The sequence below is a fragment of the Lissotriton helveticus genome, chromosome 2_1, assembly GCF_964261635.1.
Source record: "Lissotriton helveticus chromosome 2_1, aLisHel1.1, whole genome shotgun sequence".
In the NCBI taxonomy this organism is placed as follows: domain Eukaryota; kingdom Metazoa; phylum Chordata; class Amphibia; order Caudata; family Salamandridae; genus Lissotriton; species Lissotriton helveticus.
In genome coordinates this window covers 999,754,216-999,775,151 of record NC_136059.1, presented here as the reverse complement: position 1 = coordinate 999,775,151, position 20,936 = coordinate 999,754,216, and the positions used below count along the sequence as shown (strand labels likewise).

At 44.4% G+C, this 20,936-nt stretch overlaps 1 protein-coding gene across 1 annotated transcript in view; it reads right to left on the bottom strand.

Moving 5' to 3' along the window:
* Positions 1-20,936, bottom strand: part of TMC1 (transmembrane channel like 1) — a 654,455-nt gene that overhangs the window by 216,374 nt on the left and 417,145 nt on the right. The gene's annotated exons all lie outside the window — the stretch shown is intronic.

The following is a 20,936-nucleotide window of genomic DNA, read 5'->3' as shown; positions in this document are numbered from 1 at the left end:
TTCTCTCAACTAACTCAGTAGGTAATACACAAAGATCAGATGGAATTCGTCTCTAGAAGACACGTCATCAAATACAGTTTTTTTACTTCAAGCACTTGATTTTATTAATACCAACAAGCTACCAGTCTTAATAATGGTTGAGGCTGAAAAAGCATTTGATTTAGTTAATTGGGACGCTCTTTTTTTATGGTTTCAGAAGGTTGGAGTTCCAAATACAAATAATTTAATGCTAGGACACTTATATCAAGGGGCGTAGGCTCAAGTTTTTATAAAGTTACATTTAGCAGGGTATGTGGATATAAATAGCGGAACTCTCCAGAGTTGTCCCCTATCCCCTGCATTGTTTACCTTTTTTATCCCCTTCGATGCTCATGACGGAGTGGTTCCATCATGAGCATCAGTGCCCCTTTGCTCATGATGGAACCATTCCATCATGAGCACAGTCGCAGGAAATCCCTCTGCTGCAGACAGCAGAGGGATTTCCTTCTCTCCCCTGTGACCTCGGGAGCTGGAAAAGAGCTTCCCCAGCTCCCGAGGCCCCCTCCCTGGTTTCTGTGCCATGACGATCAGTGCGCACATCGCGCTGTCGTCATTGCACAGAAACCGAAAACTATCTCAGCCCCCCGGGCACGTAGAAAGACGGGAGATGTATCATTGGAAACGGGAGAATCTCCCTTTTACAATGGATCCCTGCTTGGGGATTGCCCCAAAAGGGCGATCCCCAAGCAGGGATCCACCAACTAGACACCAGGGGGGGGGAGCGGCCCCTTGGGCAAGGGCTTTTGCTCCCCCCAAATTGTTTGGGTGTAATTTAGTCTTTTTGCTCCCCCTGGAGAGTAGACGGGGGCAGTAGCCCCCAATCTGCCCCCCCGGGGGAGGCAAAAAGCCCACTAGACCCTAGGGATATTTAGATATTGCCACATAATTTATTAGGGTGGGGCTTCCCATAAAGTTCATGTCTGTGCCCCCACCCTGCAAAATTTACAGCCTTTCTGCCCCCCCCTGGGGGGCAGTTGGGGGCAGAAGCCCCCAATCTGCCCTGCCGGGGGGGGGGCAAAAAGCCCACTAGACGCCAGGGATTATTTGGGGGCAAAATTGAATTAGTGTGGGGGCTCACAAAATGGGCATGCCCATGCCCCCACCCCACTCCCCCAAAAATAACAGCCTTCCTGCCAACCCTTGAGGGCAGATGGCTGCATTAGCCCCCAATCTGCCCCCTCGGGGGGGCTAAAAGCCCACTAGACTCCAGGGATTTTATGGGGCAAATTTTAATTAAGGTTTGGGCATTGGCATGCCCATGTTGAGCAGCCCCCACCCTAATTCAAATTTGCCCCAAAAACTCCCTGGGGTCTAGTAGACTTTCTGCCCCCCCTGGGGGGAAGATGGGGGCATTAGCACCCAATCTGCCCCGCCCAGTGGGGCAAAAAGCCCAGTAGATGCCAGAGATTTTTTGGGGGGCAAATTTGAATTAGGGTGGGGCTCCCAAAACGGGAATGCCCATGCCCCCACCCCCTCCCCTGCAAAAATAAAAGCCTTCCTGCCCCCATGGGGGGCAGATGGGGCAGTAGCCCCCAATCTGCCCCCCCCCCCCGGAGCTAAAAGCCCACTAGACTCCAGGCAAATTTTAATTATGGTGGTGGCATTGGCCTGCCCGTTTTTGGCAACCCCCTCCCTAATTAAAATTTGCCCAAAAAACTCCCTGGCGTCTAGTGGACTTTCAGCCCCCCTGGAGGGCAGATGGGGGCATTAGCACCCAATGTGCCCCGCCCGGGGTGGGGGCAAAAGCTCACTAGATGCAAGGTTTTTTGGGGGGGCAAATTTGAATTAGAGTGGGGCTGCCCAAAACGTGCATGCCCATGCCCCCAACCCCTCCCCCACAAAAATGACAGCCTTGCAACTCCCCCTGGGGGGCATATGGGGCAGTAGCCCCCAATCTGCCCCCGGGGGGGCCAAAGGCCCACTGGATGCCAGGGTTTTTGGGGGGGAAATTTTAATTAGGGTAGGGGCTGCTCAAAACAGGCATGCCACCACCCCCACCCCCACCTGCAACAATTACAGCCTTTATGCCCTCCCTGGGGGGAAGATGGGGCAGTTGCTCCCAATCTGCCGCCCCGGGGGGCAAAAAGCCCGCTAGACGCCAATGATTACGCTGTCTTTTTTATGTGTGGGGGTGGGGGCTGACCAGAATGGGCATACCAATGCCCCCACCCCCCAAACAAATAGCCACAGTGTTTCTGACTCCCGTGGGGGCATATGTGGGCAACACCGCCCCCCTCCCCGATATCCCCCCAGGGCGGCAGAAAGCAGACTAGGCACTGACTTTTTTTTTAGCAATATGCCAACCTGTCGATTTTGGGCCCTAGCGCAGCCAGCAACTAGGGAAACCTAGCAAACCTGTACATTTTTCCAAATGAGACACCCAGGGGAATCCAAAATGAGGTAACTTGACTGGCTCTTACGAGGTTCTGTTACCCACAATCCCTTGCAAACCTAAACATTTGTCCCAAAAAACCAAACTTTCCTCACATTTCTGTGGTGGGAAGTTCTGGAATCTGCGTGGATACACAAAATTCCACTCACCCCACGATCCCCGAAGCCTTCCGATAATAACGGTGCCTCACTCGTGTGGGAGGCCCAAGTACCAGCAACAGGAAGGGGCCCAAAACGTATTGAGGCAACATCAAAATTGCCTATCACCATACAAACTGGTTTTGCAAGGTGGGGGTCACCTGAGTTTTTGGCCCTGTGCTCGGCAACCATTTAGGAAAACCTACCAAACCCACACATTTCTGAAAACTAGACACCCCCTTGCAAAACCAGGTGGTTGTGAGATAGGCAATTTTGATGTCGCCTCACTACGTTTTGAGCCCTTGGCTGTCGTAGGTACTTGGGCCTCCCACACAAGTGAGGCCCCATTTTTATCGGGAGACCTGGGGGTATGCTGGGTGGTAGGAAATGTGTGTGAGCCCGGTGATGCCACACTTTCCCACACAAAAATGTGTGACAAAAAAATATTTTTTCAGCTAAAATTGAGGTTTACAAAAGATTCTGGGTAGGGAAACGCTGGTGGATCCACGCAAGCCAAAGCTCCCTGGAGGCCCCTGGGTATCTAGTTTTTGGAAATGTGTAGGTTAGGTAGGTTTCCCTAGATGGCCGCCGAGTATGGGGCCAAAAACCCAGGTGACCCCCCTTGCAAAAACAGGTGGTTTGGAGATAGGCAAATTTAATGTCGCCTCACTACGTTTTGGGCCCTTGGCTGTCGCGGGTACTTGGGCCTCCCATACAAGTGAGGTACCATTTTTATCGGGAGACCTGGGGGAACACTGGGTGGTAAGAAATTTGTGTGAGCCCAGTGATGCCACACTTTCCCACACAAAAATGTGTGAGAAAGGTGATTTTTGCAGCACAAATCGAGCTTTGCAAGGGATTCTGGGTAAGGAAACGCTGGGGGATCCATGCAAGCCATCCATCCCTGTGAGCCCCCGGGTGTCTAGTTTCCAGAAATGTGTGTGTTTAGTAGATTTCCCTAGGTGCCGTGAGAACTAGGGTTCAAAAACGACAGCTAGGCACTTTACCAAAAAAGGGTCATTTTTCACTGCAAAATTGAGGTGTGACCACGTTGCATTTTGCACCGTTTCTTGTCGCAGACACTAGGCTGACCCACACAAGTGAGGTACCATTTTTCTTGTATGACTTTGGGGGACGCGGGGTGAGTGGAAATATGTAGATCCACACAGATTCCAGAAATTTCCAGCACAGAAATGTGGAGAAAATGTGTTTTTTGCCAATTTTATAGGTTTGCAAGGGATTCTGGGTAACAGAACCTGATGGGAGGCACTCAAGTCACCCCATCCTGGGATCCCCTGGGTGTCTACTTTTCAGAAATGTATAGGTTTGCTAGGTTTCCCTAGGTGCTGGCAGAGCTAGGGTTCAAATACGACAGCTGGGCCAAAAAAGAGTCATTTTTCACTGCAAAATTGAGGTGTACCCACGTTGCGTTTTGCGCCATTTCCTATCGGAGGCACTAGGCCGACCCACACAAGTGAGGTATCATTTTTCTCATAATACTTTGGTGAACGCGGGATGCATGGAAATTTGTAGATCCATGCAAATTCCAGAACTTTCCACCACAGAAATATGGAAAAAAATTGTTTTTTTGTCAATTGTTTAGGTTTCCAAGGGATTCTGGGTAACAGAACCTGGTGGGAGGCAGTCAAGTCACCCTATCCTGGATTTCCCTGGGTGTCTAGTTTTAGAAATGTTTAGGTTTTCTAGGTTTCCGTAAGTGCCGGCAGAGCTAGGGTTCAAAAACTACAGCTAGGCACTTTGCAAAAAAAGGGTTATTTTTCACTGTGAAATTGAAGTGTGACCTCGTTGTGTTTTGCGCCGTTTCCTGTCACGGGCACTAGGCTGACCCACACAAGTGAGGTATTATTTTTCTTGTAAGGCTTTGGGGAACGCGGGGTGGGTAGAAATTTGCAGATCCACGCAGATTCCAGACCTTTCCACCACAGAAATGGGGGGAAAATGTCTTTTATATGACAGTTTCTTAGGTTTGCAAGGAATATTGGGTAACAAAACCTAGTGGGAAGCAGTCAAGTCACCCCATCCTGGATTTCCCTGGGTGTCTAGTTTTCATAAATGTATATGTTTGCTAGGTTTCCCTAGGTGCCGGCAGCGCTAGGGTTAAAAAACGACAGCTATACACTTCGCAGAAAAAGGGTAAATTTTCATTAAGAAAATGTGGTGTGTTCACATTGGGTTTTGAGCCCTTTCCGGTCGTGGACACTATGCCTACCCACACAAGTGAGGTACCATTTTTATTGGGAGACTTAGAGTAATTCAGATTTGTAAAGCAACTGTTATTACCTATTGGTTTGTGATGCATTTCTGCCTTCCAAATGAAAGACATTGTGTAAAAAAGAAGTCATTTTGAAAAATGACCAATAATTCTCATGCTAGTATGAATATTCCCAATTTTGAAAATGTGCAAATATGTACTGTTTCTAAACTCTACAATTTGTTTCCATTTCAGAAATACATAGGTGTCTTTCTTACCGATTTTTACATGTATACATTTTCACACAATAATTGCTATATACCTTGTACATAATAAAAAGCCATTGCAAATTTCTAATCAGTTTTTGACTCTGGGTTCGTCTGCTTCTTGGTGAACCTATAACTTCTGTATATCCCCAAAACCAGGAAGGTCCAGCTGATGTAATGGTATATTGCTTTCAAAGAGCTGTCATAATTACAAGAAGTTACAGTTAAAAACGTTGACACAAAAGGCTGTTTTGAACTATTTTTCACTTTTTCCAATATTTAACTGTTACTTTCCATAAGGAAACCTTGATGGATCTACACAAATGACCCCTTGCTGAATTTAGAATTTTGACTACTTTTTTCAAATGTATAGCTTTCCAGGATCCATTATTGCTTTCACACTAATTTTTACCATTAGCTGGAAGGAGGTTGAAAGCACAAAAAATAGCAATCATAGGCTATGACCCAGAAAAATGCCAAACTGTGTAAAAAATGTTGGTTTTCTGACAAAAGTCTGTCATTCCCTAAAACCTGGGAAAATTGTGATTTCAGCCCCATGAAGCCTCTTTTGATAACATTTGTAGGGAAAACCCAGACGCTTTCATTTGTAGCCCGTTTTACTAATTATTTCGAAAACAAACAAATATTTTCTGTATTTTAGCTAATTTTTGGGACCCCTCCAAGGGTATCCACAAACCCTGGATACCTTTAGAATCCCCATGATGTTGGAAGAAAAGGACGCAAAATTGGCGTGGATACCTTATGTGGTCTAAAGGTTACAGGGGCCTAAGCGCTCACTACACCGAATAGCAAAAAAAAGGCTTAGCACGGGGGGAAAAGGCCTAGCGGCGAAGGGGTTAATGAACCACTTGCTGCTAGGATCAGGGCTAATCAGGAGATAAAGGCACCATTAGAGGGTAAGCCCAAATTAAAACTGTTTGCAGATGATTTTATTCTCTATCTCAAACCAAAGGAGCATAATATAAAAATACCATTGACAGAGTTTGAGCAGTTGGAATCTATTGGGGGATATTTTATTTATTTTATTTATTTATTTAAGAAGTTTTATATAGCGCTAGCCTGACCGGAAGGTATCGGAGCGCTTTACAACAAGTAGAAAGCAGTGCAAAAGAAAGCAAATATAATACATTCAGCAAGGCGTTTAGGATATGAATCAAGTAGAAATGGTCAACCGCATCGAAGATGAGAGCAAAGGCGCTTTGAACAATCCAAACGGTTCCTATCTGTTCGATAGAGAGGGGTCGAGGAAAAGGATTTTGGGTTGGCCTTTGAATTTCGGGAAGTGAGGAATAGTTCTAATGTGGGGGGATAGAGATCCATATTTTGGGGGCATTTCGGGCAAAGCACCTGGTCGTGGTTCTTTGTTTTCGTACTTTGAGTGGGATGAGAAGTAGGGTGTTAGAGCTTCTGAGAGTCCTGTTCTGACCCGCTTTTCTGAGTTTGGATGCCAGATATTCGGGTTTGCCTGTGTGAAGGGCTTTATGGGCGAGGCAGGCAGTTCTAAAGTTCGCCCGCATTTCAATAGGTAGCCACTTGAGTTCTATTAGCGCCGGAGAAATGTGATCGAATTTCTTTGTTCCAGTGACCATTCTGGCTGCCGCGTTGAAGGTTGTTTTCAGAGGAGCAAGTTGAGATTTGGGAATTCCCGAGAGGATTGCATTTCCATAGTCTAGTTGTGACAGAACCAATGCTTGGGTGGCTTGTTTGAGATCTTTGGATGGAATGAAAGGTTTAATTTTGTTTAGAAGGTCCAAGTTAAGGAAGGCACTCTTGGCCGAAATCTAGATGTGTTTGGTCAGATCAAGTTTAGAGTCTAGCGTGATGCCTAATGACTTGACGGAGTCAGCCAAGGAGAGGTTCCCATTGAGCGTGTCGATATCTTTTAGCCATTCGTTCAATTTGTGGATTCTCTTCTTTGTTCGAGATAAGAAGTAGTTCAGTTTTGTCTGGGTTAAGCTTTAAATGGTTGCTTGACAGCCAACGTTAGACCTCCTTTAGTGTTTCATTTAGTCTATGGATGTCTTTAGAAGAGGAAATTTCTAGGTAGAGTTGTGTATCATCAGCGTAGAGGTGAAAGGGCATGTTGGCTTTTCTGAGTAGGGTGGTGAGGGGTTCCATGTAGATGTTAAAGAGTTGAGGGGAGAGCACTGAGCCTTGAGGTACTCCCCTTATGACTGGATGGAGGTCGGATTCGGAGCTTCTGATTTTGATTCTTTGTGAGCGGTTGTGTAAGAATGAGGAGAACCAGTTAAGGACCACGTCGTCAAGTCCAGCCCTATCTTCCAGAGCATTGAGTAGAAGAATGTGGTCGACCGTGTCAAAAGCCGCCGATAGGTCTAGGAGAATGAGGAGGGAGCAATGGTCTGACTCCAGTGAATTGTGCAGATCATCAATTACTTTGAGGATTGCGGTTTCTGTGCTGCACCTTTTCCTGAATCCCGATTGATGTGAGTTGAGGAGACTGGTATTGTCCAAGTGCCGAGTTAGTTGGTGGAGAACACATTTTTCTAGGATTTTGGAGAGAAGAGGAAGGTTAGAGACGGGTCTGAAGTTGTTTAAGTTATTTTTGTCCAGGCCAGGTTTTTTTTAATAGAGGGGTGACTTGTCCCACTTTCAAACAGTCTGGGACTACTCCATATTTTAGGGAGCTGTTGATAATCCTGCACCATAGTTGGGCACGGGAGAGTTTTAGTTTTTTGGTGAGTTGAGCAGGAAGGGGGTCAAGGGTGTGAGATGAAGGTTTGGAGGTGGCGATAAGTTTGACTATCTCTTCTTCTAGGATGGGCTGAAAGAATGACCAGGGTTTAATAGAAGGAGGGGGGCGCTATCAGGCAACCCACCTAGTTTGCTGTGAGGGGGAAGGGAGTGGTCGTGGCCAGAGATTGTTCGATCTTGGAGATCTTATCATCAAAGAAGTTGTCGAAGTTGTCGAATCGTTCTTTGGAGGCCAGCTCCAGGGAAGTATCTGGTTGGGAGGTTTGCTGTCTAATGATACTGAAGAGTTCCTTAGGTCTATTTTTTTCGCTCTCCAGAGCAGAGCAGAAGAACATACATTTTTTGCTCTTGATGTGGTTATTGTATTAATTCCGGATAATTCTGAGTTTGTCACGATGGTAGGTAGAGGGCAAGTTCCTCCAGCGTCTTTCTGCTGCCCTTAATTGTCTCCTTTCTTCATTAGTGTCAGAGTCGAACCAGGATCTGGATGGGGTGGCTCGCTTTTTTTTTAGTTTCAAGGGTGCTAGTTGGTCAAGAAGGGAGCCCAAACTCTCGTTATAGAGCGAGGTGAGGTCATTTGTGGAGAGATCTTTGTCATTGGGTAGGAGAAACTTGAGTCTCTCCTCCATGATGTCCAAGGGGATCAGGTTTAGATTTCTTGACCATTTGGGGGATCTTGAGCAGGGGGCAGGGATAGGATTCTTTGGTTGATGCGGAATAGAATGATGTGATGGTCCGACCAGTCCACTGGGAGGATGTTGTCAATCGTGATTACGTCTTGGTGGGCAATGATGGCGTCCAAGGTTGCTCCTTTGTTGTGCGTTTCTTGAGAGCAGTGTTGGGTAAGGTTATTGTCCCAGAGGAGATTGTTGAGAGATTGAATTAATGTGTTGTTGGTAACGTTCCAGCGTACATTGAGATCACCCAGGATTATGAAGTTAGTGTCTTTGAGAGCGCAGTGGGCAATCAGGTCAGATAGGTGTTCGCCAAAAGTGGAGGAATTGCCAGGTGGGTGGTAGAGAAGGTAAACAACTAAAGGGCGGAGACAGATAGACATTCAAAAGAGCTGTATTTGCATGAGTCTGTAACAGCGATGTCAATGTCATCTTTATGTATGATGGCTACACCCCCCGCGTTGACCTTTTCTGTCTTTGTTGATGATGTTGAAACCTGGGGGTACCAGCATGTCTAGACAGGGTGGGGAGGTTTCCTTTAGCCATGTCTCCGTGTTGAACGCAATTTCAAGGTTCTGAGATAGGATGGTTTCAGCTAATTCCGTTGTATGTTTGGGGGCGGATCTACAGTTAATGAGCATGCAGTTTGTTGCTGGATTATTTTTGTTCAGGTGTTTTTCCAGTGGGGCCCTTGGTATGGAGGTGAGGTAGGGCGGGGGTCTTACAGTTTTCGCAGGAGGGCGGTCTCTTCCAAAGCCTGTAATTACTTGGATATTGGAGTTAGAGGGCATTAGGAAAGAGGAGTCATAGGTGGAGGCTAGGTCCAAAGCTTCTTTAGCGGACATTGCTGCTTTTGTTCTGGATGGTCTTTGTATTTGTGTCTCCACATCCTTGTTAGTGTGGCTCTGAGCTCTGGGCGTGTGTGCTTTGGTTTCTGTGAGAGAATGAGGAGGGATCATCATGTCTATTTTAGTGGGCCTCAGAAGTCTGTTCCGCATGCAGGAGCGGTCACGAGTTGGCGTTTTAGTGGAATAGGCTCAGCCGGATAGGAGGGCACTGATTGTGGATGTTGGGGATTTCTCACCTTGCCTAGGTTGGAAAGGATTTCATCAAGGCCTCTGAGTATAATTTCTAGTTGGTTTTCTAGTAGATCTAGCCAGTGAGCCAAGTCTTTTGGGGCTGGTGGCGTGCAGTTTTGGGTTGGGACAACTCGAGGGGTGGGGGGCAGGATCGTCTTGCGAGGTCTAATGCTGGAAGGGACCACCAGGCTGTCTCTGTTTGGGACCCTTGGTAGGGGGATTAGTCGAGGGTCCTTCCCCAATGCTACTAGAGGCATGATGGGAGGGTCAGTAGACCGAGACCGAGGGATACTGTTGAGCTGTTGATGAGGATGCGATTGAGGGGGCGATGAGGGTTGCTCTTCTTCGGGTGAGAGGAGGGGGTCAGTAGACCCGACCCAAGGGATGATGGGGTAATGTAGAGGAGGATCCGGTTGGAGGGGCTGTGGGGATTGATCTTCCATGTCTCGATTCGTGGGGACAGAGGAGTGGGAGGAGTTTCCTGGGTGAGGTTTGGGGGGTTTCAATGTGGGAGTGGAGGTAGGTAATTGGTTCTCCTGAAGGGGCCGGTTGATCAGGGAGTGGGGCTGGGTTGATACGGGCCAAAGAGTGTGTAGATAAGAGGCGCAAAGAGTGGGGAAGAGGTAGTCAAATGCCTCCAAGTTCTCGTTGTTGGCCTGTATCAGAACTGTGCCATTTGCGTAGATGGTCACTGATGTATTACCTTTTCTTGTTGTCTGATTAGGAAGAGAGGTCGTCAGTTTGCAGCTATGTGAGGTGGTCCTCGTTTTTGATATGTGCAGTTGCATTCTTAGGGTGGTGTTCCAGCTTTCAGGTTTATCAGTGTGGAAGATGAAATCCATCTTCACCGGCCCTTTGGAGGAGCAGGGGTATATGACTACAAATAGCGTTTCTGGGTGTTGTCTGATTAGATTGTGCTTGTGATTTCTTCTCGCTTTAGGTGAGAGATTAGGGGCGAAAATAATAGCGAAGATATTCGCACCGTGCGGCCTCATGTGGATCGATATGGGCGGTTCGGCAGCGGCAGGTGAACTTGGTGGCTCTTTCGCGTAATGTGTGGGCGGGATGGGATGGGCTATTGCAGGGGGCACCACTCTGTAGGACTGGGAGTATCGACTGTGGGTGACTAGCCACAATGTATGATACGTGGGCACTTAGGATTCTACCCTACTGGTGGGAGCTGAGGTTACGAGGGCATAGAGTGGACTATGGTAAGGTGGGGTAGCCGAGGGGGGGAGAGAGCGACGTGGAGCAAGAAGAGAGGGACACAGAGTGTACTATGTTAAGGGGTGGTTTCTGCAGGGGCTAGGGGCAGGAGGAGGGGGGTACGAAGTGGATAGAGGTAGGAGGATAATTGCGGTAGGGGGCTAGGTGCTGGTCAGGTACCTTAGAGTAAACTCGAAGTCAATAGCGTCGTTGGAGCAGAGCGGAGGGTGATCCATGTTGGTTCTTGTAGATCTTCATTGAAAGGTCCGTAGATCTTCGGAGGGTTGCCCTTAATTGTTATCAGGACGGGAGATGTGGGGGGCAGATCACGCCTGATTGGGAGTCCTTGGTATGACCTTAGGTTGCGTGGGCAATTGATTAGGCGACCAAGGTGCTGTCTTAAAAGCACATGGCGTGTTAGATGTGAACAGGGGAGGTGAAAGCGCGTTCCGGCTTCAGAAGGAGTCGCTTGACGTGGTCTTCAATTAGTTCATTAGATCATTCAAGTCCCTGGACGGTGGCCATCTTAGAGCCAGGCATCGCCAATTTGAGCCGGTTCTGTGGGTGAATCCATCTCTTTGCCACGCTTCTGTTGGGGTAGAGCAGGGGACTCACTATGCAGGGCAAGGGCGAAGGAGGCGTGCTCCAGCTTCAGAAGGAGCAGCCTAAGGTGAACTTCCTCCGACCTTCTGGTCCCATGCGGTGGCCATCTTGAGGCCAGGCGTCGCCAGTTAGGCTGATCCCAGCTCCCCTCAGTTCTTGCAACGGGGGGAGGGGAGGGGGGTGTTCGCGCCCCAGCCCTTAGCATGTTCCGTGGTGAGGGGTGGCAGCAGAGCCGAGCCTCAGCGAGGGGCAGCCTACTGGCATCTTCCTTCGTCCCTCTATTCACAGGCGGCTGCCATCTTAAGAACAGGCGTCGCCAGATGAGCCGATCCCAGCTCCCCTCAGCCCTTGTAGCCAATTCAATACCTGGGGATATATGTTACAAATCGTTATGAGGATTGTTTTATATTGAATTACAGAGTGTTGGTTATTAAGATAAGAATCCTATTAGATAAATGGACACTTTTCCCGCTTCCATTAGTTGGTCGAGTTGCTCTTATAAAAATGTCTATCTTTCAATTAATAATTTTCCTTTTTACTTATGAACCAATAAGAATTAATATGTCATATTTTCAGGAGTTGGGAGCAATGTTTTGTCAATTTATTTTAAGTCAAAAGGGGTCAAGGGTAAAATTGTCCGTTTTTCAACTCGCTATTAGTCAAGGAGGGATGGTTTTCACCCAAGTTCGAACCTATTATGAGGCTACATTTTTGGATATAGTGACTCATATTTTAGATGGCAAGGCATCGCTAGATAGTTTTTTTGTGGATCAAGTGGTGCAGGAAGCAGTATCTCAGATTCCGGTGTTTATTAAGACTGCCAAACTAGCAATGAGACACTACGGACTTTGGGGTCAGATTACGGGTATTATATTCTATGAAGACTCAGACAGCGGGATATGAGTAATCGAAACTCACAGAATGTAAACATTTGGGCCTGTGTATGCAGAATAGTCAGATATGATTTTGGGAAAGCAATGGCTTCAGGGAACTCGGTCAATTTATAGTTGGAGGGAGGCATCTACATTGGCAGGAGATCCAGGCTAGGTGTGTAGCGAAGTATAAGCCCTTTTTTAGGGGTTTTCCAGATTATGCAACTTTTGAAAAGATATTGCTCCCCATGCCTGTACCAAAGGAAAATTTCTACAGTAATATATTTTTTAGGTAAAATTGCTCAAGAAACACATGGCACTTTCTCAGAGCTTGAGTGGCAGAGGATTTCACTGCAGGGCAATAAGGCATTAAGAGCAGATCCTTTGAAAAGAATGTAATTTTTATCCCGCTGGAAGGCCTACTATACACCAAGAGCCTTATATACAGAAATAGAAGATAGGTGATTTTGTTGCTATCAACTGGGACAGGGGTGGCTCTATATCTTTATTACTTGTCCACTTTTAACCCAGTTTTGGGAGAAAGTGTTCTCCGCCCTCAGCAATGGTTTACAGAGAAAATTAAAACCAGAGGCGGAGATAGTACTTTTTGGGGCATTAAGGCAGACCCAAAATACTTCAATTTCTAAAGGGGAGGAAGCCTTTATAGGAATGTCCTATTTAATAGCATGGTCCCTGATCCTTCAGAATTGGAGGACAACTACATTCTCAGATTATCTAAACTGGCATAAACAAATGCTTTGCACAAAAATATTTGAGGAAGCTTATGCAAAAAGGGTAGGTGCCATGAAAAGATTTTCAGCAGTTTGGCAATACGTGGATAAAATATGTCAAGTGTGATTCTAGCTTAGACAATATAATTATGATAATAGTGGAATCATTGAAAGAACTGCACTTTATTCTATATATATTATGGCTATTCATATGTAGGGGTAATGAGGAAGGAGAGATAAATGGAAATCTGGGTCTCGGGCACAGAAGTAAGATGTGGATATATTTTAGTGGAGGATAGTTGAGAAAAGCACTTTAGGGGTGTTAAAGGCACAGCACTTTAGTTTGAGGAGAGATGTTAAACTTCTGCTTCCACATAAGGTCCATTGCTTCGGGATAAGAGGTAATAATACATTGATTATTATGAAACAAGAAATAGGAGTATTAAATGTTATGAATTAAATTACTTTGTATCAAGATTAACATTAATAATCTGATCAAGTCTAAATTGGTATGAGTGGTACTGATAGTTGTGTGGTTGGGGGGTTGGGGGATTTATATGCACTTTAGGGCTAGAATTTTCCCAAAAATTTACAATCATTGTAAGTGGTTTTTATTCTCTGTATCGGAATGTGCTATTGTTATAGAGTTTTCATAGGATTGAGAGCACTGCACTTTATTATCTGCAATTTGGTTAAGCGGTAGTACTACACCTTCAAAAGATGACATTTTTAAAAAATGGTTGATTTCCTGCTGCAAGATAAGAAAAAGCATTCGATTTTACGAGTTATAAATAGTTATATTCATTGTGATTTTTGAGGATGTCGGGTTTTTGCTATAATTCTGCTAAAAAAAAGATAATTAAAGTGTTACTAGTCATTTTACATTTATGGTCTGATTTAGAGGAGGGTGATACCAATCAATCCAATTAAAGTGTGGTAGATAAGCTAATCATACAGTTGCAACGACCAGCAGAATCTCCACTGTATCTAATTAATAGGATACAGAATTTCTAATTCCATTGCAAAAAGGAGCTATGAATCCACCATTTGCAACTAGGGAAGTCTGCCATGATAGTCCTGAAAAAAGGCAGCAGGAAGTTTTTTTTAAAAACACCCCTAGTGTGAGGAGGATCCACACAGCATATCCATTGAGAGGGAATTGTGGGTACTAATGATGTGCTAGAGTGGTGAAAAACTCTGAAGGGTTGATATCACATGATGAATTGTCCTCTGGTACACATATTGTGCCTTAAATATTGTTTACGAAATAATTCTCCCAGTTAGTATAGATTTTCTATTATTAATCCTAATGGTGCTATATGTTTGTAAACATTATTTAGGACATAATGTTTATGCCAAACGATATCGCTGTTGAGAATATAAAAAGTGTCAGTTGAGATTCTGAAATTTTTTTTTCTGGAAGAACTGTGGCAAGAATTATGAGATGGCTAGTAACTCAAGCTGGAAATACAAGGGCCAGAGTTCCTGATAAACAGCTCGTATCTCTGTCCCAGTTACAGCCCATCATGAGTTATCAGGCTCGGAATTGGAAAAACATGCGGGTACCGGAATTAGTGGGCTTTTAATTGGGGAGAATGTGTAGGTTCTAGATGTACCAGGTCTATCTGTGCATGGTGTTCCCCTATCAGGGCACTTTATCACTCTCATATTTTTTCAGGAGGTGGAATTTGTATGTGGTAAAGCATTGGGTTTTACCATGTTCTTTACTGCACCGCATAAAAAAAAGTCTGAATGGTATCACTTGGGGAAATACCATTCTCCACAATTCAAAATGACGGCCTAAATCAGGAGAATATTTTTGACGAGTCTGGCAAAGGTGCAAAACAGGCTGGAAACAGAAACACTGGGCCCTATTTACAAAGGTAATTTTGGTTGTAAATAGACAGCATTACCAGAAAGATGTTCCTGGCAGGCTTTAATGGTTTTGCAACTGCAGATTTCTCTGCTATGATAGTGCTGAGAAAATTAAAGTATGTAAAGTATGTAATTGCACTCAACGGATGGGAAATGGACATTTCAAGCCACGGACTGCCTTTGATGTTTGGAATGACCCATAAAAGTGCATTTGTGGGCATTCCATTATTCCTCACTAACCCTTTCCACCTTTGAAATGGTAGGAGATGTACTCTTGCCAAGGGCTTGAGTAACACCTCCTGGAGGACTGTAGAGGGAACGGATCACTCCAGACTTGCTGAGGGTGGAAGGAAAATGGTTTCATTACGGGAAAATAATATGCATTTGCACAGGGAGTTCAATTCTCCCCGTGAGGAGTTTTCTGTTATGGGGAACTCTGCTCAGATGATATTCCAAATTATATGCAGTCAATGTGCGACACACACCAAAAGAGGAAAGGTTTTGCTTTGGAGGGAATTCTTAACTGACTAGTGACGTTAAATTGACTGTTGCTAGCAAATCCCCATCTGAACTTACTTGATTTTAGCAGAATATACTGACAGAAGCCACTGCATCAGCCTTCGGAAGGGCCATCCGCTTGGTGGTTTTACAACAGTTTCAGAATGGGTACCAACCGATTACGATGCGACCGAATACTGTTCAGTCGAAGTCCCATTGACTTCTATGGGAGCCTGTGTTCCACTCAAAAGCACAGGCATGGGGTGGGGAACCGATTCGGAAAGACTGTGCAGTTTACAATCCGACTGCAAACATCATAATTGGTTGGGCGGATTGTAAACCGACTGAGGCGGTCGGAAGGGTTCCGACACAGTCAAAGTGATTCGGACTGTTGGGGAGGCTTTCCGCCCGACATTGTAATGAGGCCCTATCATTTATCCAAAGCTCTACTTAGAAGCCCACTGCCAGCACTATTTAATGTCAGAGTGTCTAATACCGAGGCTGCATACTCTCAAATGCACCTCCTGCCTCTTTAATCGACGGCCAGACACTCCCTCCCTCTTTGTCTTGCTCATGTAGGTCCTGCTGTATCCCTTTAAAGGCTTTTTGCATTGGTCTTTTCCTCAAACTTTTGGTTCTTGGTTTTCCTTCTCTTTCTCTATTTAAATGTCTGGGGGCATATTTAAGTCCCAGTTTGCTTCGTATTTGCACCACGCAACATAGTACATGCCTGATGCAAACCTTAAGTGAGAATTATGAAGTCATGCAAGGTCACTTTGGGTGGCCCTGAGTGGCTCCATAGATCTGGAGTAAAGCAACACATAAATAAGGAAATCGAAAGTGACTCTCTTTAATACGGCTTTGTTTAATTAATAGTAAAAAAAAATGGCCAAGTGTTAAAGAAGTGTTCAGAAAAATGTATATATATATATATATTTATTTATTTATTTCATCCTGTGGCAATCGTAGGTCATCATGGTAAATTTGATTACCACCATTGTATTTAGTGTCTGGAGTACCAATCGAACAACATTTTATCAGGCTTGGTATTTAAAGTCACCTTCATTATACATCCTTACCTAAATATGTTGGATAATGCTACAGGTAGGGTAAAGGTTTACCAAATGGGTTACGCATTCAGTAAAAATTGTATTTCTGACAAAAACATTAGACTTACACTAAAGTCCCACAATGTGGCAAAGTTCATAGCATTTGCTTGTTCAGCTCGTGGGACAGTTTTTCTGGGAATCGATCCATATGGTTTTCCCATTAAAGCCTGTAGTCAAAATGTAAAAGATAACAGGGTGTTCAAATATATCACAAGACATGAAAACGTAAAGCAATTAAGTACCTCAAAACCTTTGCTACAAATATGCTTTCATGTTTACTAATTTCACTCACTCACTCATTCATGCACCTCACAACTCACTTGCTGGCTCAGTGGCTCTCTGGAGCATTCATTCACTCACTCAAATACATGGCAAACATTTACCTAAACATATTGCTTTGAATAAGCTTGGCTAGTAGTAATTTCACTCACTCACTGACCTTCTAAGCCAATCTTCTACTTGGTGCTCCTACTTTTTTTTATGAGCGTAAAAAGCATAACAGACATGTTAACCAAGGAACATGAAGCAGACAGATTTACAAAATCTCCAATCACATATTAAAATAGAAAATAAATAGCACCATTTTGTATGATAAATATGATAAACAGGATATGCCGAAAAAGAGAGATACAAACCTATAAAATATTGAGTCACATATTTAAAACATACAATCTTCAAAAGAATGAATTCGTATCCCATTTTACTTTGTGTGCAATACCAGCATTTCTAAATAGCAGCTCAGTGATAACATGTAACCCCTAACTTGACAACCTATGTGGTTTCAGGCAATTCTTAGAAAAGGGGTACTTCATAATTAATTTAATTCTACCCCCTAAGCTCTCACCTGGGGACTATCCACCTTTTAACTGTTACGAAAACATGCAGAGGTTAATGACCATTGATATTAAGTTTATACAAAAGATCACTCAAATTACGTAATATCATTTGTTTACGGATCGCAACATAGCCCTCCTCAAATCTCCGCAGCGCCTTTTTTGCGTAGGCCTCTTCAAATGTATAGGTCAGTTCCAGCTTAAGTAGCCACTGACCCAATGTAGGGATTTTCTGAGATCTCCAATTCTGTAATATTAAAGACCTGGCTACTGCCATGGCTAGGAAAGCAAATAATTGCCTATATATTGAGTGCTGGACAACTCCACCTCCTCCGAAAAGTATTGTAATCTCGGGCAAGTAGAAAATGTATGTGACCAATCCCCTGCCTCTGGCAAATTGCATCTAAAACATTCGGGTTGTAGGGAACCATTTATGAAGTCTGGAGGGAGGTTAATAGGCCACCCATCTGGAAAGAAAGGACCTTCTTTTAAAATTGGCCGCCCTCAAAGCCCTGTGGCCAAATTCACATACACATACCCATTCCTGTCTATTGAACCAGTAGTTGGTTTCCTGATCAATTTTTGGGAGCATTGTTTCGATGAGGCTCTTATTCGTCTCCTGTCGTAGTAACTTATAACAACTGAAGATACCAGTTAGATTTACATCAAAGGCTGCTTTTAAAATTAATCTGGCTCTCTCACTGTTTCCACTATAATTGGTCAGGAGAAAGTATGTAATCTGCCTGAAGTTTAACCAGAGACAGCGGCTCTGAAGTTCAAATTGTTTTGCGAAGACATCCCACGTCATCAGATTAGTGCCATTGTAGAAGTCACCTAACCTACAAAAACCTAGCATATTCTGTGGCTGGATCCCCTTTTCTGTGAGCTTAAGGCCCCATAACTCACAGTCACAAAGAGAAGAATATAAAAGTCCACATTTGTAAAGCGCACACTCACCCGTAAGGGTCTCTAGGTGCTGGGGGCCGTCGGGAAGATTAAGCGAGCTATTGCCCAGAGTCACATGGTGCTGGGCTAACCTGCCGCCGGAGCCGGGGATCGAACCCTGATCCCCAGATTCCAGCGTCAGTCGCCCTGGCCGCGGCGCCACACCTCTCCCTAATATGCATGGCATGGTGGGATATTAAAGTTTTTATTCAATCGCTGCATGCGGCTTAAGAGTGTATTGATGACCTTATATCTAGTCTTTTTTGGTAGCTTTGCGGTGTGCAGGAATACTGGCAGTTATTTGCACTCTCTATTAACATAAGATCAAGTAAGAATTCATCAAAATGTGAAATAGGGACCAATAGCTGAGTTGTTAAGCTGAGTAGCACAGCTTGGTAATAAGTAGCTAAATGAGGTAATGCACGACCCCCCTGTCCTACATCCAATTGTAAAATAGATAGCTTAATCTGAGGTTTTTTCTTGGCCCAAACAAACTCCTGAATCACCTTGTCAACTTCATTAAAATATGAGATTGGGACCTTTAGAGGAAGATTTAAAGATAGAAATATCAGCATGGGAAGTATCGACATCTTTATCAAAGAGACTCGTCCTATTAACGACAAAGGTAACAGTGCCCATCTTTCTAGCAGACTTTTTATCAAATATTCTACCATAATTCAGATGAAAAAGTTGAAGGAAGTCTACTGTGACGTAAAGGCCCATATATCTAATAGGTTTGAAAGGCATAAATGTTACCCTTTCCGGTAGCTCTATTCCTGGTGCATTAAAATAAAAGAAGCTCCATTTTGGACTGATTGAACCTGTACCCCCCCCCCCCCAACTCTGTAAACACCTAGATTTTTCCTAGTACTCTCTGGATATTTGATTTCTTTGGGTTCCGGTACAGGGTCAAATATTCGGCAAACAGCTTGATTTTTGCCATTCCTACTCAGGGAGCTTGAATTAATATATTAGACTGAATTTTTATCACTGGTGGCTCGATAAAGAGTGAGAATAAAAGGGGGAAAGAGGGCAACCCTACCTAGTACCCTGCCTTATCGCCACTTCTCCCGCCTCCTCAGAATATATAATTATTTTTGAGATAGCTTCCCTATAAAATCCCTCAAGCATCTCAATCAGACAGCGTGGAAAGCTGAACTTCCCCAAAACACAGAAGAGGGCCTGCCAGACCACCAGGTCGAATGCCTCTTCTGTATCCATCATTAAAATGGCTGCACTGTCCTTTCTAGCAGAAAAGTAGTCGATGGCCTGGATCAGATAACAAGTATTTGCAGCCATCGATCTTCCAGGTAGAAACCCTGTTTGGTCTGCATGTACCAGATATTGCACACAGCCTGCGATCCTATTTGCCCAGATTTTCATAAAGAGCTTATAGTCTACATTTAGTAGACATATTGGGTTGTACGAGCTTGGTCTTTCGGATCATTATCCTTTTTTAAAATAGAGATCACAACTGACTCCTTAAATCTATCTGAGACCGCCAACCCAGCCATAATTTGATTATATAGTCATACCAAAAATGGGGAAAGTTTGTCTAAAAACAACTTATAAACTTCAATAGGGATCCCATCCTTACCACTATCCTTCGCATTTGCCATTTTTTTAATGATTTCACTTAATTCTGCAGTTGTGATCGGTTCACTCAGGAACATCCCGTCCTCCTCACGGATCGTAGGTAGCTGGATTGGTCTAAAACAATCCGCAAGAGCCTGGGGGCTAACTATCTGGACTTCCACATATATCCTGCTAAAATGAGACACAAACATTTCAGCAATTTTGTCTTCATCATTCACAAGGGGCCTAGTACTGGGATCCCTAATTTGTGGGATTAATTGCTTGCTCTGATGCACTTTTGTAGACCAGGCTAAAAATTTCCTGATATGCTGGCTCTCTTACTAAACCTTTTGTCAAAAAGCTTTTCTTCCAGCAATTTTCTCGAGCATAAAAAAAACTTTTCAACTCTTTCTTTGCCCTTAACATTTTCAGCTTTGTCTTCCTCCGCTCCCCCGGTTGGCCCTCCCCAACAATTCTCTCCTAGCCTGGTCCACCGACCCCTGGAGTCCAGCAATCTTAAGTTTCCTCAATTTATCAAGATTGGCCCTGTATGCCACCACTCGTCCCCTAAAACTGACCTTGAAAGCCTCCCACACCATAAAACTTGGTGCCGTATTCACATTTTCCTTAAAGAACCACATTATAAAATCACAGGTTTAATCAATCCATTTTTCGTCCGAGAGCAAAGTTTTATCAAAGTGCCACCTATTATTTTTTCTCTTGGGGGCAGGCAAGTGTAGAATCAAAGAGACCAGAGAGGGATCTGAGAATGAGCAGAGAGAATCAGGGCTTCCCCTCTTGCGAGATGATTGCTTATCAAAAAGAAATCCAGATGGGATGCTGTTTTAAATCCCATCTGTGTAGCACGTGAACTCGGTAACGCCCGGATGGTCTCCATGGATCCTCTTTTATAATTTTAAAAAATCTATCTGTTTTAGGTTTTAATAGCTTTTTTCCCTTGTTGGAGGTAACCAGGCCCAGATTTTGAATTAAGTTGAAAACTACTCCCATAATTATAAACCCATATGCATTGACCAGCAGAATGTATATCTGTTTCAGGGCCATTCAGTCATCCCCAATTGGTCCCTAATAGTTAAGCAGGACAAAAGCTATCTCATTAACTATCAGCCAGATTCATCATCGTCCTGTTTTGC